This window comes from Sturnus vulgaris, chromosome 2 (assembly GCF_052056855.1).
Source record: "Sturnus vulgaris isolate bStuVul1 chromosome 2, bStuVul1.hap1, whole genome shotgun sequence".
Classification (NCBI taxonomy): Eukaryota; Metazoa; Chordata; class Aves; order Passeriformes; family Sturnidae; genus Sturnus; species Sturnus vulgaris.
The window spans coordinates 51,857,255-51,873,591 of NC_142244.1; the positions used below are offsets into that span (position 1 = coordinate 51,857,255).

Below are 16,337 nucleotides of genomic sequence, written 5' to 3' on the forward strand. Positions count from 1 at the left end.
TGTATTTCAGGTATGGGTTTGCCAGCAAAATTATTATGTCTATTAGAGGATGAGAACAAATGTCCAGAGTGGGCCAAGGAGGGAAGGAGAGAGCAGCTGTCAAAAGGGAAAGTTCCTCTCTATTGAAGGAGGAAGCCTGGCACTTGCCTAGAAAGGCTGGTGTAGGTTGGGCAGCCTACACAAAGCAGGCTGCAATACTGCAAACGAGGCAGTGCTATTCCTTTGCTCACTCTCCAAACTGTTTGTAACTAGGTAGCTAAATCCATCCCTTTTCCTGCTACTGTTCACCAGAGGAAAGGCTGGAGCTGTGCTGGGAGATTCCCACATGGCTGTGGGTGGTGGGGAGCAGGGGTGATTGAAATCTCTGTCTGTGCTCCCAGCTATGCCCCAGCTCGAGATGCTGATCCAGCATGGGAATTTTGGCAGAATGAAAAGAGCAAGGCTTTAGTTTAGCAAATCGCTTGCTATGGAGTCCTGGGGATAGTGCTGTGACCCTTTAAATAATAAATAGCCCTGGCTTCTGGATGACCTGACATGATCACATCTCGAAACTGATGCATGGGCCATGGCTCAGTGTGCCCTGATGGCCACAGGAACAGCAAAGACAGGAGGAGACAAGGGCTGCAGGAGGAGGTGACATGGCCTGGGCAGAGGGCAGGACTGGGGGAAGAGGATGCAGTGCTCACCCAGTTTCTCCACTTTTTCCATGGAAATTGCTCTGTGGACTGGACTCTGCAACAGGCTGAGCCTCAGGAAGGAGAAAAGAGTGGAAATAAGGACCTGAATGGGGAAAAAGTAGAACAGAGAGATGAGGCAAAGGAGCAAGCCCAAGGAGCCAGGGAGGAGGAAGAGTCAGAAGCCAGACAAGCTAAGCAAGAAGAAAGAAAATCAGCCCAAATCAGAAAGTGAGCTTCAGAGGTGGCAGAAGAGTAGAAAAGTGTGAACAAGTCGGCCACTTTCAGGTTAGAATATCCTGGCAAGGACATTTGCACATTTCAAAGGTGTGTGGGGGCTGCAGTGGGAGCACTGCTCTGCACTCCCAGGTGCCTGGGGTCGTGTCTGACCTGCCAACCACTGCTCAAAAGCTGCTCTTCACCTCACAAGTCCCAGGAGGGGCGTTTCTGGGTATCAAGAAAAAACTGTCCCACTCTTGTGCACACGAGATCTATAATTTAACCTGATCCATGACACTTTTAAAGCACTTTACCATGCTTACATAGACTTTTCATCAGCTTCAAACTATGCTTTTCTCTACAATGTATTTCTAAAGAGCCTGAAACTACCACAATTTGTTTTGTACTGCAGAAAAAGCCCTGGGCTTCTTCCCTGGCTTTTGTTTTCATTCATTTTTAAAACAATAATTATACCACTGTATCCAGATGTCTAAAAAGTAGCCAAACAGGTTTTCATTTTATTTAATAGTATAGACAGGCTAAATGAAGAAGGGAATTAAACCCAGTTGCTGTGATCTGCTGGAGTCAGATGAGAGAATCCTTCCCAAGATCCTAAGATAATACAAAGCTGGAATTTATCAACTACTGGAATAATGAACTCATGATGGAATTAATAAAATTACTGTATTTCTAGAGTGAACTGTTCAGAAGTGCAAACTCACATTAACACATTCAGTTATGAATGATCCTTAAGCAAACCCAAAATTACCTTTCTCAGAAATGTGTTTTCCACACCCAGGAGTTGGGGAACAAAAAGCTATAGGTCAATGCCTGTGGAGAAGTTCAAGTGGATAATAAAGAAGTGCATGAGTCCACATAGCACTGTCCATGAACTAAAATTTTTCAAAGCCTGAAAAGCAGGACTGCTTTTTGCTAAAGTGTAGCTCTGTTCTGTGGACTTAATCTTCAGGACAGGAGATGTTTCAACAACCACATAATGTTGTAAACACTGAATTGCCCAGAATACTCTGAAACCCAGAATATTAGCAATTTTAATATATGAAAAAGCTATATTTTAAACATACATTTTCTCTCCATGTCCAGAGTGGTTACTTGCTTATGGTTATGGAATGTGGGAGGGTGAGGTGTTTGCCTTATGTAAAAACTATATGATAACTCTGCAAACAGTATTAAACAAAATTGGACTACATTCATATTTGCTTTTTCATGACAGATATGATATTTTAATGTAAAATGAACCTTAATCTGAACCATATTTGGGAAAAAAAATTATTCCTAAAATTCTGATACTTGTCCAGAAATCAACATGGAGACAAAGACTGTGCAACCATACTTTTTACATACTGAGTAAAAATCGTCTGTGAAAATAAAGCATTCTAATTCAATTATTCTTACACAACATCTCAAAGTTGTATCATACACACTTTTCAGAGTCATAGGCAAGATGAAACACTTTTCATGCAAAAGTCTGCATTGCAACAGGAAGAATTCAGAGTGCATGCATGTGTGTGTGTATGCATGTGGGACAGCTTTGAGGTCTTGTAATTTGTTTTTTCTCACTTGGTGGACAAGTCTTTCAAGCAAAAACAGGAATAAGAACTGCAGCCTCAGAAGTTCATAAATAGGATTTTAGTAAAGGTTTGTAGTATATTAAAGAGAGGAAGTATTACATGAGATTCAAATTTTACATTAAAATTATCCTGTAATATGAAATTTTTCATTCTAATTTAGATGAGAGTCTGCTTGGATTTTGTACAGATTGAGCAATATATTTGGAATATTATCCTAATTTAGTGACCCAGCTCAAACTGCCCAAAGGCAGGATACACATCACTGTCCTGCTTCTTCCCCTGTGCAGCAATAATTACTTGTTGGACACTCTTCCAAAAACCACAGGAGCCTTACCATGACACTCCCAAATGCAGTCATATGTTAAGAAGACCTGAGGCAAGGGTCAGCCCCATTGCCAGAAAAGGAGGTTGTGGAATAACTGATTTGTCTGTGCCATAAGTGACGAGCAGGATGCTGATCCCAGGTGGATTTTATGTCCCTTCATTCTCCACTGTATTTAATAGGATGCTGCTGTGCTGCACTTGGCCTGGTGAGGGTCACATACCGTTTGCCTTCTGTCTCTGCAAAGTGTCTGGGGTGTCCCTTCAGCTGCGTGAGAGGACAGCCACACACAGGGACCTGACGTGGCAGCAGCACCTTGCCTGCTCATAGAGCTTGGGGGTGGCAACTCCTCATGTGCTTTTTTAGAAGACTGTCAAGGAGAAGCCAAGGCGGGTGTTGAATCTCACTGCTTCACAGTGCAACAAACTCCTCCTGAGACGAGACTAAGTGGTTCATGCTTGCACTACTGGATCCCCCTGGCCTTGATATCAATTCAAGTCTCATGTGATGTTCCTCCACAATATGCTGTTGGATGTACAAAGCTGCTAAATAGGTCACTTTGTCTCTCTTCATTATAATCTTATCATCTACCCACACTATGTGCTTGGGTGTTTATCGACCTTGAAGTCGAGTATGGGTGCATCCTGCCCTTGATGTGAGTGAATATGAAATGCAGCTAATGCCTTTTGAGGGCCTGCCTCCAAAATATTTGGCACTAAGGCATGTTCAGTACAAATGGGAGGTGACACTGATTGACAATACCAATTTCCTCATGCCTAGCCATTCCCTGCTTTACACTGGGGATGGAGGAAAATGTGTTACCTCTCCCAAAGAAAGGCATTTTGCCTTCTGCTGCAGGAGTTGGAGGCTATTTGCCTGAGGAGAGCACTGGGTAAATGGGTTTTCTTTCAAATGACAAAAAGCAGGGTTGGACCCAATGCAAGAAAATGTTGCTGTTAACTACTGTGTGGTATACCAAAGAGCCTGCTGTTGCAATAAAATATTTATAACTAATCATTTTGTTAAATGAAACATGTACTTCATGACACCTCTTATAATTAACAAGCCATGTTCCAGCTAATTTTGCACACAGTGTTGCACAGTTTATTACCAGGTACTACAAGGAGACATAATAAATACCTACAAATAACCACCCATATTAAGATGTAGTATTGCAAAGAGAAGCAATTAAGCTCCTGGGAAGCTCAGTGTTATTTGTTTGTAAACAAGTGTAAGGGTAGGACCTTTGCCAAACAAAAGATTGTGTTAGTGGGATGAGAAAGCAATAAACCTCACAATGCTTGAGGTTATGGTGGAGCTACAGACAGGGAGTAATGAGGATGTTTTAGCAGAGACTTTAATGAAGCTGGATTCTGCTGACAAATAGAGCTTAAAGATACTGGTATGGTTAAGCTGTGTTTAATGATGCATTAGATGTCCTGGGTGCTGGGATTAACACTGAAATAATGGCTCATGATCTCAGTAAGGCATTCTCAGTGGACTTTGGTCACATGAACGTATTCAACATTCACCGTTAAGTTCTCTAATTTGTAGATTAAAGACTAAAGTAAGAGGCTTGAGGATGTGCTGAAAAGAAACCTCAAACACTGATCATTCATATTGTCCTCAATCAATCAAGTCAGAGGCTGTAGATACAAGGAACTCTGAGAGACTCGTTTTAATCAGACCAGAGAGCAGCAATGTTGCAGAGATCACTGACTTGACCACAGCAATGCAGAGAGCTAAGTAAGCTCCTAAATTTTCCTGCTGTGCAAGAACAGAACAGCCACTGCCACTATTTTCCATGGCTGTTTGTCTCTCAGGACAAACCTAGCTCAGATGAGATTACTCACCATGCTTCATCTTGTAGTCAAAAGCTAGAGTAGGGTTAAAACAACTAAAACTCAACATTTTCATATTGCAGATATGATCTGAGGAGGCAGTTCCAAATGCTAATTGAAGCATCTTCTGAGGAAGAATTATCCTTGATTAGCACCAACAAAATAGGTGTCTTGCTCCTGTTATCCCTGCCTGGCAGAACAAGCCAGGTGTGCAGGGCTCAGGCTGAGCAAGGTGGGAGAAAGCCTGATCTGGTGCACCTGAGCAAGCTTTCCTCCATCAGTGCTTCCCCACAAGCCCCAGCATTCCTTGGGGAGGGATGGAGCAGGGAACACCCTCTGATACACACAGGTGCCCTTCATCTCTCCTGAGCTGCTGCGTGCTGGCCTGGCTGGCACACACAGCCCCCATGGCAGGGGGACAAGGGGGACAAGGGGGACAAGGCACCCCCACCTGAGGGGCACCACTGCCACTCCGGACAAGCCAAGGGACAGCCAGGGACCGACTGCACACACTCACTGCCAGGCAAGTGCCATGGTCTGGGGCCCCAGCACTGCGGGACTGGCCCTTCCTGTGAGCTAACCAGAAATGTGGCATCTTCTGTCCTGCTCTCAATGCAAAAGGCTGGGGCTGACTCTTGGTTATTTGGAAACTGGCAGTATTCACCTATTTTTACTTTTATTGGTGCTCTGGGTTCAATTTTTGCAAGTTGCTGAGAGGTTTTGCCAAACCAGTGGCAAAACTTCAGCTCTCACTGGCTCAATCATCAGTCCTTTGGTGACAAACATCTGCAATGTGAGTTAAACATCTGCAAAATGCTGCCCCACTCTACTTGTGACAAATCCCCACATCCTCATTTGAGATCAGGGTCTGAGGGGGCAAAACAAGTCTGCATACATTATTTTCTTGCAAAACATTTCCTGTTTCTTTTTTTAAGGCTGTGTCAATATTTGGCTCACATTGTCTGCAAGGGTAAGCATTTGTGTTTAAATACAATGCAATGTCAGGTTAAAGTTAAGGCCTCATTTTAATGATGTTCAGTTTGAATGTTGACAAAGTTATTGTGAATTTTCACTTAATTTAACTTCTCTTTGTCCTATCTTAGCTTGATCTATCTGCAGCATTACTGATGTCCCCTGGGCAGTCTTGCTCTGGTTAGGTATACCTATCCTGGTTGGGGTTTTTGATGTTGTTGGACCAGTTTCTTTGAGTTTGCCCTAAAACTGGAGGCAGAAGAGCTGAAGAGATATGCAACTGGATGAAAAAATCCTGGTGTTCTCTTTCATGCTGAAGCCAGCAGATGGTGCTTACTGCCTTTGCACATTTCTTGGATAAACCCTACACTTTCCGTCAGTGAGTTTATGGTGTTTACCAGGGAACAGCAATAAGGCTCACAGCTACTCGTCACTTTTCAGAACTGAAGGATTGGGTTCTTGAAAGCAAAACACGTCCCACAATGTTGAGAGCTTTAGAATTTCTACTCCCTACGATTTTGGATGTTTTCACGAACTGTTTTCTCAAAATTCTCAAAATGATGCTTTGCTGCTATCACAATAATTGGTGCAGTTTGTGGTGTTGTTGGAAGTTTTTTCTCTTTAAAATTTGAAAGATTAAAGAAGAGAACAAGTCATACTATCTTCTTGGATGAGTTTTAAAGTGGGGCTTACAGAAGCAGGACAAGTTATGCCTCTGGTATGGGGTAGCTGAGGCCCAGGGGAGCCAGTTCAAGTTGAGATGATTTGCAGGGAATACTGAGCAGTGTATGCTTCCAGGAGGGGTGCTCTGAGACCTCTTCAGCCTGGAGGAAAAGGGTAATAAGCTCTCAGAAAAGCATCTTCCCAACCCATCCCCAGCACTGTTAAAGAAGTGCTATCTATCCTCATTGATGAGTGTTCCCATGTGTGCTTTGGGGGATTTTACATCCTGAATATTTTCCCAGACCAGCTATAGCTGCTCTCTCTCCCAGTGTGACTTATATCTGCTGAAAGGTGCATAGAGATTGAGTTACATGGTTTAAAAAATCCAAATCCAGGGGTGCTCTGTCATGTGGTGATGGAGAGTGTGAGCAGCAGTGCTGAGAGTAAAAAGCTCAAATACACATTTACACTCATTTCTTCTGTGCAAAGAGCTTAACTTGTACATTTTATTTACCTATGTATTTCACCTATGTATTTCCTTTCTATGGACACAAATCAAGACAGGAACTTGCCTGGCAGGCTGCACCTTTCTGTGAGCATCGTTTATTCAATATTAATCTCATTCTCTTCCTTGTAGCTGAATCATTATGTCTACATTAAGGCAGTAATTCCTATTTCCAGCCACAAGTCAACAGCTTTAGTAATGGGTAACAAATTTGCTTATCTTTAAAACCAGTAGGAATTTCTTTCAAGATAATGTGTGTCCAAGCATTTCTCCCTGCTTCCAGCCCCAGCACAATGTCTGCCAGTGCTATCTGCATTTCTAGGAGCAGCCTCAGGTTTAAACTTTTCATCTGATGACAGAAGTTGAAATGTTCTCTTTCTAATTTATTTTCTTTTTCATTATGGATTACCTGATGTACAAGCACACCTAGGTTTTCTACATGGGAGGGCAATTTCCAAATCCATCAAAGCTTATTAGAAAAGTCAGCAACCTGCCAGCTGGGCTGGATTAATTTCCTGACCACTTTCACCAGATTTGGCAGCTAACCCCAGAAAGTGAGAGCTTCAGGGAAGCTGTGCTGCTCTGTACTCTACTCTTTCTGTCCTCAGGTTTTCTCCAGATGACTTTTTTCCTCCTTATCTGCATGTTCACACTGGAAATTTAGTGAAATTACAGAAATATTGGTTTTCCTGAGGCTGACAGCTAGTTCTTTTTACTTCACTGTCAATAATAAAAAGATAAAAATTTCTAATGATTAATGTCTTTATGATTTGATCTGATGTGGGTAGTGTGAATCAAGGATTTTCTAGATAATACAGGAGAAGAATGTGGCAAGGCTTGAGCAGAGGAACCAGGCAGGGTCTGGCCCATTGTGAATCCTTTCTGAGGAACTGGTGTATTTCAAATACCTGGAACTGATATCCATTGGCATTAACAAAAACAAACTTTTGGGATAACTTTAGTTTTCATCTGTGTCCAGGAGCACTGAGCACGTGCCCTTTAACATTCTATCACTGTCTGCAAAAATGGATTTTGGAAGCAAATGACAAGTGGTTACTCAGATATTATAAACCTACTACTCAATTTTTGGTTTATGTCATATGCAGGCTGACCTACCTTGGTCCTTGAATAACCAATCTACAAGAAAAAGGCTTGCATAATCAGATTTTTTACTGTCCTACTTCCAGGAGAAGGTGTTGTTAGCAAAGGCAAAAAGTGCTCAGCAACTCCGTGGCCCCACTTGAGCAAAGCACAGGCAGCTCCTGAGCACTGAGCTCCATAGGAGATGTGAAAATGGCCTGGCTTTGATGCACTGGAGACTTAGAAAGGTCTCTCAAATCTGCTTTGCCCCCAAAGAAATCATCTACAGAGTTCTTATTGATTTCAATGAGAAAAAATGCCCCACTGTTGACAGGTAAGTAAATAAGTTTATTTCACAGATACAGAGGTCAATGAGATTTGCAATATGAAGCACTGAGCACCTCTAGCACCACAGTGAGCTCAGTGCTGCCTTTCTGTGGTGTTCTTTATCACTCAGCCCAGACCTTCCCCCATCCAGGCTGTTTTCATCTGCCCACAGGAACAAAATGAGAGGAATCACGTTTCCTCCAGGTCACCTTGGGTTTCCATAGTGACTATTTGAATGTGATTGTCTTATCAATCAGAACCTTCTTTACTCTCATAAGCAACTATAAAATCTCCTCTAGTTTCTATAGCAACCATCTTTAAACCCATATATTTATTTTCTCTAGGCTTAGCTGAATTATTGGAAATAGTACAAATTAACTGCTGGTGTAATATTTCTTATATTTTCGCCCTTAAGCTATCCTTTACTATCATCCAGAACAACAATTATGATGAGGCTACTGTCCTTATCTTTCAAAGAGACCCTCTTTGCTAATTAACCACATAAGCAATGCCTCTTAAAAGTCATGGGTTTCATGAGGAGCATGGTAAACCCAAAACCTCTGGAGTTCAGCCTTTCCCTTCCCAATTCAGGCCCCTATGGTATTCTACCCCCATGCACTCAGCACAAAAAAAATAAAAGGGGGCTGTTTTGATACCTCAAATCTCTTCTTGTAATAATATGCAAGAATAACACCTCCCTTCAGTAAGCTCAAAGCAAACTGCAGTTGTTACTTAAGAGCAGCCCTGTGAGTTACTCAAGTATTGTTGGTGCAACGTGATGTGCACAAGGTCCATTTACACTCCAAAACCAATAAATGCCAAGAAGTTTATGGGTTTTTTTTCAACCTAAATGTGGTAACTAGAGACAAGGCTGATACCACATTGTCTATGGTTTCCTTTCACCAGGCAGCAGGTACACATAAAGTTTTCTACAGAGCTGAGACTGGCACAATCACAGCTACACTTCATGATCTGACCAGCAGCACCCATTGCTTTCAGTCTCAAAGTTCATCTTCCTCATGCCGTGGTTTAACTTGGCAGGAAGCTAAATACCACACAGCCACTCACACACTCTCCCCCATCGCCCCTCCAGTGGGATAGAGGGGAGAAAAAAAGTAAGATTGGTGGGTTGATATAAAGATAGAGAAAAGGAAGAGATAATGGTAATGGTAATTGTAATAAATTGTAATAAATTGTAATAAAAAATAATAATAATAAAATATAATATACAAAACAAGTGATGCACAATATACTTTCTCACCACCCACAAAAATGTACCTAATTCAAGGTTATAAAGTTATTGATAGACTATTATTCTGCTCTGTGACGATGTTTTCTGGAATTCTGCTGGTTGCAGCAAGTTGCAGACATACCATACCTGCCTCTGTGCAACTTCCAGGTTACAGGGGAAGAGAAGCCCTCAGCTCCATCTATGGTGCTGCTTTCTGGCTGTCCTGGGCTTTTCTTTCTCCTCTTTCTCTGTAATAGGAAAACAATTTTGGTTTTGGCATGAGATGAGAGACTTGTTTGTATTTATCTTAATTTCTAACTTTTCTCTAGAAATGTTTGGCCCCTACAGTGTCTCCATCTGCTCCTCGTTGCCCAGAGCTGCTGTGTTGCTGGCAGAAGGCAAGTTTGTGCCTGTTCTGTGTGTGCAGAGACACCATCTAAGCTGCAGTCAGTCCACCTTGCTTCATAGGAAAACAGTCACCAACGAAATTGAAGAAGTTCAAGGAAAGGTGGAAAAAAAAAAAAGCCAGGAAGCTGGGGTCACATATTAGGGAAGAGCAAAAGAGTTTTGTGCCAGCTGATGGGAAGTTCAGTAACTGAAATCCTATGGGCATGAGAGGAGGAATACATCGAGATAATAAAAAGAAGAGGAGTTAACTACTTCTAAAATTAAAAAAGAGGAATATGTGGTGACTCAGGATCACACTGCTGAATTCACAAAAGGTGGTTGGTACTGCAGGGGCTTGGGCCCCTGCAGCTGCCTGGCTGTGCTCAGGAAGGTTTCCAGGCTTTTCCAGAGTGTTCCATTTGTGGTCCTCATGCTGAGCTGCAGGTGAAGGAGAGGAAGGGGAAATGGGATGCCTTGATGATGGATGTGAGATGGGATGGCTGTGAGAACTCCTCAGGAGAGCTGTAGGGGACCAGGCCATATTTAGGAGCCCCAAGGAAGCAAAAGCATTTGCATTCAGTAAGGATTATGACCTGCTTGTGACAGGAGGGCCCTGGGCAGTGCCTGACTAGCTGGGTAGAGGCTGTGGTGTGCTGGAGGCAGAGCTGTGGTGTCCTGGCTGCCAGTGCAGGGAGGGAATCACTGGTGTCCGTGCTGACTGTGAGTCAGGGCCATGGCTCTGTTGCACTGCTTCAGACATGGCCAGACAGCCCAGAGCACAGCACAGCAGCTCACTGCTCTCAGCACAGCCATTGCTCTGCTCGCTCAAGCCCCAGACTGAAACCACTCCTATAAAGAAGTGTCTTGCAGAAACACAAATTATTTTCAGTGGGATCTTGCCTGGAGCTCTTCTTCATCCCTAAACTTTCAATTCCACAGCATTTTTTTTTCCATACAGGTGCCCCTCAGGTGCATAAGGCTTCCAGTTCTGTGCAGGGTCCTGCAGCATTGCTGCAAGCTACCAAGGCACTTGCAAACCTGGATCTGCTGTGTCTCAGAGTGGGGCTGCCAGGAGCCCAGGTGACTTGGGGTTTGCAGGGGAGATGGCTGCAGGCAGAGATGGGGTACAAGGAAGCCATGGAATAATACTTAGCAGCAGGAAGAGCTGCTTTTTTCAGGCAGACACTTGCAGTACCTCTGCCTTCCTTCAGTGAAGGGCTCCTTCCACTGGCTGAACTTGCCTGAGGAAAGTCTCACAACTTCACTGTCTAAAACACGACTGTTGAGAGACTTGGGACCATTACATTCGACTTGGCATGGTAAGAAACTCACAGGTTTATATAAGAACTGTCTAACATGAAGCAGCTCTTATCTAAACTTCAGCCTATGTGCAGGCATGTTCAGAAGCCATACAGCACCCATCTTTTACCTTCATACATCTGAATACACTAAAATCATACAGTCATATAGTCATAGAGTGATTATATAAAGTTTTGAAAATGTCCACTATTGAGGTCTGTAAAAGCTACAATAATCTGTTTCTTTTTATGCAGATTTCCTGAAATTGTCTAATATCTGAATGCATAACTCATATATAATCTGTAAAATATAAGCACATGCCCATTGCTAGCAGTAGATGAGCATTTACAGATCTGAAGTGAAATACTCAGGAACTGGGTGATGCTGGATTTTAAGCATTGCAGTTTTATCTTGTAAATGCTCCAAAGAACAGAGTGTTTCTTGCTCCACTTCCCACCTCCCTCCCCAGGCAGGCTGAGCTTTTCTTCCTTCTCTTTTCTCTTTTCTCTGTGGTCTTCCAGAGCTGCTGGTTTTCAGCTTGCACAAGGGCAAGCAGGGATGAACTCTGTGCTTGCTTTCATGCACCTGGCGTGCAACCCCTTTGTGTTACTGTGGATACATTTGCTCTTCACTCCCAAAAATGAGGAAAAGGGGCAGCTGGGGAGAAGGGGTGAGAGGAGGTGTTTTTGCATTGTGGTTTTCCCCTGAAGCCTGTGGTTGGGTGGCTCTCTGTGAGAGCACAACTCAGAAATGACAGCAGGAGTGCCATATCGAGAGCAGAAAAGAACCACATTGCTTGCAAGGACTAAAAGCCTCATTGCCCTTATCTCAGTTCACAGAGCCACTGAAGCCCTGTCTTTCTTTCTCCTCTTTGCTTAATGTTTTTGGAAACTGATGCTGAGCAGCTACACGTGTTCCTGTCTTCCTTGGGGCATGTACAGCATGACCTGCAGTGCCTCCCTCCCTGCCTCCCTCAGGAGCGTGGGGGCACAGGCTGTGCTTATTTAACACCCCACTCTCTAGCTGCACATCCCAGGAATCCTCTCAGCAGCTGCCCCCAGGAACACGACTCTGTTATTTATGCTGCTCCCACTCCCACTGTGCTGTGTGGGTCCAGAGCCTGCTGTGGGTTTTCCCTTGAGTGAATGACTCAAGTGGCAATGGGACTCAGCAGCTGTGCTGGATACTGAGTGCCACAGCAGTTTCCACCAGATTAACCCTGGAGAACTGCCAGTAAGATAGAGGGTTTGGCATGGTGCTCACTGGGCTCTCACATCCCTGCAAGGTGGCCTCAGTCCCTTGCCTCGAGATGACTTCCAGCCTTCCTCTGAAGCATCTGAGCAGCTCCCACAGAAATAGGAGTAGTTTCTGTAGGAGGGACTGTGGAAAATCACTGGACTTGGAGTTAACACTAGCTAGCAACACCACTGTTTCCTTGCCTCACTGGAAGAGGGTGGGATGTGCTCTGAGCACAGTCACTGAGCAAATTACATGATGCTTGCCCTCTCCTGTGATACCCACGAGTCCAGGGAGATGCAGCCTGGGTCTGGGCAGCTGAGCACCCAGCAGCACCTGCTTAAATGTAGCCTCTGGACAAACAGATCCAAGCTCCTGCTCATCCTCTGGCCAGCATTGCAGTATTGGCCAGGGACCAGAGATCTGAGCAAAGGTGACATAAGGACACGCCTTTTCCATGATGTTCAACAGAAAAGAAAAAGCCGAGGCATGAAAGTGGGGATAAGGGGTGAGAACTTCAGCAGAATCTTTGAACTACCTTTCAAAGTCCAAACTTTCTTTTTTGAGCTTCCTGATGCTCACACACAGAGAGGCAGGAATTACCTGTTTGACTTGATAGCAGTGGGTGAAGCTACATTTCTTTTCATATTGGTTACACTTCTGTAGGCACTACTGCTGGTGTCTGCAGCAGGGAAGGCTGTGCTTGAGTCCTGTGCTAGGCTGGCTGCAGGAGCTGGAGATGGAGATCTGATGAGAGGGGGCTCCAGTAGTGCTGTCTGAGTGCTCTGAATAACGGCAAGCAGTTTGCAAATTTCTGGAAAACTCAAAATCATTTAAAGGACATAAGCTAGAGTTGATCGAGCTTTTCTTTTTCTTGCAGAAGGGAAGTGTGATGAGTTCTGTGCAGAGGTGAACAGGAGTAAGTAAAGATTTCCCTGATATTGTGTAAGTCTTGTCCTGGGGTCGGATGCATCTGGTGGGAATTTATACTGCAAGTAACTGTGCCTTTCTGTGGGAGGTTCCTCCCCTGAGACATTCCTGAGGGATTAGTCAGATTTGTATGCCTCAGAAAGAAATGTACTATGGCTTCTGGAAAGAAAAGAAAGGAACAGAAATAAGCCCAAGCAGAGGGAGCTTCCCCGCCTGGCTGAGCAGGCTGAGGCTGTCCATGGCTGGCTCTGCCCACCCACAGAGAGTGTGCAAGTCAGACACAGCTCCAAAAACATAAATTGTCTGTGCTGTTCAACAGAAAACAAAGCTGGGGCTTGAAGATGGGGATGAGGGTGGGAAGTAAGTTTGCAGACAGCACCAAGCTGGGCGGGAGTGTTGATCTGCTGGAGGGCAGGAAGGCTCTACAGAGGGATCTGGACAGGCTGGAACAAAGGGCTGAGGCCAATGGTGTGAGATTCTGTGAGACCGAGAGCTTGGTTCTGCACTTGGGTCACAACAAATCCAGGCAGCGCTACAGGCTGGGAGCAGTGGCTGGGAAGCTGCCCAGTGTTGACCTGGGGTGCTGGTCAACAGCAGCTGGATGTGATCCAGAACATGCCCAAGTGGCCAAGAAGGCCAATGGCATCCTGGCCTGGATCAGCAATGGTGTAGCCTGCAGGACCAGGGCAGGGATGGTCCCCCTACACGTGGCACCATGGGCCCACACCTCAATTCTTGTGTTCAGTTCTGGGCCCCTCACTGTAAGGAGGACATGGAGGGGCTGGAGCGTGTCCAAAGAAAGGCAACAGAGCTGGGAAAGGGTCTGGAGCACAAGGCTTATGGGGACCTGCTGAGGGAGCTGAGGGTGTTCAGCATGGAGAAAAGGAGGCTCAGGGAAGACCTTATTCCTCTCTACAACTGCCTGAAAAGAGACTGTAGCCAGGTGGGAGCTGGTCTCTTCTCCCAGGTAACAAGTAACAGGACAAGAGGAAATGGCCTCAAATTGCCCATGGGAAGTTTCAGGTTGTATATCAGTAAAAATTTATTCCCTGAAATAGTGGTGAGGCATTGGAACAGGCTGCCTAGGGAAGTGGTGGAACCACCATCCCTGGTATTGTTAAAAAATGGGTAGATGTGGCATTTGGGGACATAGTTTAGCAGTAAGCACAGTGCTGTTCGCTAAACAGTTGGACTCAATAATCTTAGAGGTCTCTTCCAACCTCAACATTTCTATGATTCTATAAATTAAAGTGGAAAGTTGGTGCTACTTTTCAAAATGCAAATTTTCTTTGTTTCTTTTTTTCTGTTTTTCTTTAAAGACAGCCGAACTGGTGCTATTTAGTCTGGCACAGCCCACAAGCAAGAACCTATCATGCTAAGCAGAGGACCAAGTGCACCAATAAAAGGTTCTGTAGTTTCCAAGAGGAACAGTAATTCCAGAGTGGAAAATTATTGGTATTCCATCCCTTTACAGACCAGTGGGTAAATTTGCTCATGTTTGAGTACTTGAATTAACATTGTGTAAGTACCACATCTTTTCCTAATTTCAGAAAAGTATGTTGATAAATCCAAGACATCCAGATCCATGTCCTGAATGCTTTTCTGGATGTATTGTGGCTGTTGGGTGGGAATAAATGTGTGATTTCTAAGTAGAAAGAAAGACATGATCTATTAGCATAAAATAATGTGAAATTGTTTTAAATGAAAACCCAAACTTGGTATTCAGAGCTTGGTAGAAAGATAAAATAGACCAAAAATCACTACCACCACTAGAACTGGCTTTTTGGGCTGGAAACCAAAACTGTGCCCAAGATAAACGAAGTCTCAGGGATCTATCCCCAGGGTAAGAGGTGTTACACCGTCCATCTGCCCTCTTTGCCCCACTGAGAAGCCACTCATTTCCTTGGCTTTGGGCTGACTTTGGAACATGGAAGCAATTTTGTTGAGCCCAGAGAGCTGGGTGTGTCTGTATATCTTTGCAAAAACACCATGAGGTTTTATTGTCCTCTAAATGCAGAATCGTGGATCATTAATTAAGAAATTAAACCTGTGCAAAGTTGCATTTGCCAGTGGTGAGAGAAGCATCCAGCTGCCTTTTGTTGGGTAACCAAACTGATGGCAACAGATTTAGGATGCAGAGAGGAAATATTTGTTACTTGTGCTGATGTGAAGGGCCTGCTCTTTCCTAATGAGGTCCAGGATTCCTTGAGGAGCTCCCAGGGAGGCATCAGCAGCCACTGACCACAAAAGAGGTTTTGACTGTTTGGCCACTTGTTGAAGCCAAATATGTTGGCTTCCACAAATTGGGCAATATTGGAAACAGGACTGAGTGGGGGGGACAATTTTGTAATAAGTTGCTGGCTATTCACTCTTCTTGCTCACTCTCTCTAAAAAGCAAAAGTGGACTATTTTATCCATAATGGGGGGGGGTTTGTTGTGGAAGTCAGAAAATTATAATCTCGGAAGTGGATTTCCCATTTTCTGGCCATCTGCTTTTGCTGTTAGGGCCACATCTCTTGCATAGGGGAGACCTTCCTGTTCCCCAAGCAAGGAGGATAAAACCCCTCTGGTGTAGCCCAAACCAGCCTTTCCCTTGCCAGTCTCTTTGGGCCAGGATTTGGCAGGTGAGGTCCATTCATGCTCAGAAATCTCAGCCCTTTGGCAGAATAACATGGTAAGGATCCACCTTGGGTCAGTATTTCAAGTGCATTGTTTAATTAGAGAGGTAAGTCATTGCATAGGGTAAGGCAGCATGGCACAACAGATAAAAGCTTGGTTTTGATTTAATTCAGGCAAATGAGATTTTCATGTTAGGATGCTATTTTAATCTCAGCATTGATCCTCAGTCACTGCCTTTCATAAGCTCTAGGAGGGAAAGTCAGAGACAGAAATAATAAAAACCTGGGAAGGGCCAGGCAGTCAAAACTGCATGGTTCTGAACTGAGATGGGAGGTGGAAATCAAGTGCCACTAAGCTTGAGGCAGGGTCAGGTTTGTGAGTATGGTCTCACCAAGCCCAAGAACCCACTGAAGAATGAAACACGAGGACAAACATGTTTC

The 16,337-nt window shown here is 44.2% G+C and overlaps 2 long non-coding RNA genes across 2 annotated transcripts in view; one reads left to right on the forward strand and one right to left on the reverse strand.

Annotated features, from left to right (window-relative positions):
* Window positions 1-9,996, reverse strand: part of LOC148224783 (uncharacterized) — a 27,037-nt gene extending 17,041 nt beyond the window's left edge. Inside the window, exons 1-2 of the long non-coding RNA XR_015801405.1 lie at window positions 9,773-9,996; window positions 9,574-9,674 (exon numbers count right to left, since the gene is read on the reverse strand). This is a non-coding gene — a long non-coding RNA (uncharacterized LOC148224783). The remainder of the gene's footprint in view (window positions 1-9,573; window positions 9,675-9,772) is intronic.
* Window positions 1-14,703, forward strand: part of LOC148224784 (uncharacterized) — a 22,610-nt gene extending 7,907 nt beyond the window's left edge. Inside the window, exons 2-3 of the long non-coding RNA XR_015801406.1 lie at window positions 13,229-13,267; window positions 14,598-14,703. This is a non-coding gene — a long non-coding RNA (uncharacterized LOC148224784). The remainder of the gene's footprint in view (window positions 1-13,228; window positions 13,268-14,597) is intronic.
* Window positions 14,704-16,337: the final 1,634 nt, after the last annotated feature.